This window comes from Nannospalax galili, unplaced genomic scaffold (genome assembly GCF_000622305.1).
Source record: "Nannospalax galili isolate Female #2095 unplaced genomic scaffold, S.galili_v1.0 scaffold801, whole genome shotgun sequence".
NCBI lineage: Eukaryota > Metazoa > Chordata > Mammalia > Rodentia > Spalacidae > Nannospalax > Nannospalax galili.
The window spans coordinates 946,319-948,068 of NW_008345222.1; the positions used below are offsets into that span (position 1 = coordinate 946,319).

Genomic DNA, 1,750 nt, shown 5'->3' on the forward strand with positions numbered 1-1,750 from the left:
TTCTGGAAGCAATACAAAGAGCTGAAGAAAGGAATGACTATACCCAAGGGGTTGCAGAAAGAAATCCAATGAAGGTATAACTGTGGAGAAGTACAGCTATATCAAGAATGTAAACAGAAATAAAAATGACAGCATTCAATATCCACCTTTAATTAATAACTTTAAATATTAATGGACTGAACTCCCAAGTCAAAAGGCACAGACTATGTGAATGGATTAAGAAATAAAACCCATCTTTTTGTTCTCTGCAAGAAACTCATCTCAATTTTAAGGACAGACACTATCTCAAAGTGAAAGGATGGAAAAAAAATAACCAAGCAAATAGCACTAAGAAAAAAGCAGGCATAGCAATTCTAATATCTGACAAAATAGATTTAAACTAAAACTAATCAGAAAGACAAAGAGGGCCAGTTCATTCTGATCAAAGGAACAATGAATTAAGAAGATATTACAATCATGAACATATATTCACCAAACTCTGCTGCACCCAACTTCATAAAAACATACTACGAGACTTTAAGACCCAGATTAACACCAATTCATTAATAGTAGGTGACTCCAATACCCCACTGTCTCCATTAGATAGGTCAACAGGGCAGAAAGTTAACAGAGAGACATCTGAATTAAACAATACCATATATCAAATGGACTTAACAGATATCTACCGAGTATTCCACCCAAGCACCAAAGGACATACTTTCTACTCAGCACTCCATGGAACCTTCTCCAAAATCGACCATATACTGGGGCACAAAACAAACCTCAACAAATACAAAAAGACTGAAATAATTCCATGCATTCTATCAGACACAGTGCAATAAAGCTTACAATCAACACCTGAAGAAGCCCTAACCACCACATGAACACATGGAGATTAAACAACACACTCCTGAATGATGAATGGGTCAAAAGAGAAATTAAGAAAGAAATAAAAAGAATTCCTGGAGTTAAATGAAAAGGACAAAACAACATGACAAAACCTCTGGGACATGCTGAAAGCCGTTCTTAGAGGGAAGTTTATAGCTCTAAGTGCCTACATCAAAAAATCGGAAAGAACACAAATAAATGACTTAACACTGCAACTCAACACACTTGAAAAGCAACAGCAAACGAAACCCAAACCCAGCAGACAAGAAGAAATAACAAAAATCAGGGCAGAAATTAATGAAATTGAAACAAAGAAAACAATATAAAGAATCAACAACTCCAAGAGCTGGTTTTTTGAAAAGATAAACAAGATCAACAGACCACTAGCCCAGTTAACCGAAAGAAAGAAAGAGTACCTCCAAATCAACAAAATCAGAGATGAAAGGGGAAACTGCCGCAAGCCACGACTCCATCCAGCAGAGCCGAGGAAAGACGACACAGACACCAAGGTGAGGTTCAGGCTTCTTCTTCTTTATTACTCACTTCAGTCCTTATATAGTTTGTTCCCAACAGCCCTCCTCCCAGCCAGGACCAATCAGGGCACACACACACACACAGCAGGCAGGCAGAGTGGCAGCTCATTGGGCCACGTAGCAGGGTCATGCTTGATGATGTCTCTGATCAGGCAGGCAGCACATGATCGGGCTCCTCAAGCTTGTGCGAGTTGGAGTAAACAAGCAAGAGTCACGAGGCTTGGCAGCCAGCCAAGGGTTGGAGTCACGAGGCTTGGCAGCCAGCCAAGGTGCCATCTTTGGCTGACTTGGCCGCGCTCGCTTCCCACAGGAAACATCACAACAGACACCAGAAAGATACAAAACATTAT

At 40.1% G+C, this 1,750-nt stretch overlaps 1 long non-coding RNA gene across 1 annotated transcript in view; it reads right to left on the reverse strand.

The window, feature by feature from the left end:
• The window catches only part of LOC115071744, a 25,428-nt gene extending 24,104 nt beyond the window's left edge, over positions 1-1,324 (reverse strand). Inside the window, exon 1 of the long non-coding RNA XR_003850823.1 lies at positions 1,284-1,324. This is a non-coding gene — a long non-coding RNA (uncharacterized LOC115071744). The remainder of the gene's footprint in view (positions 1-1,283) is intronic.
• Positions 1,325-1,750: the final 426 nt, after the last annotated feature.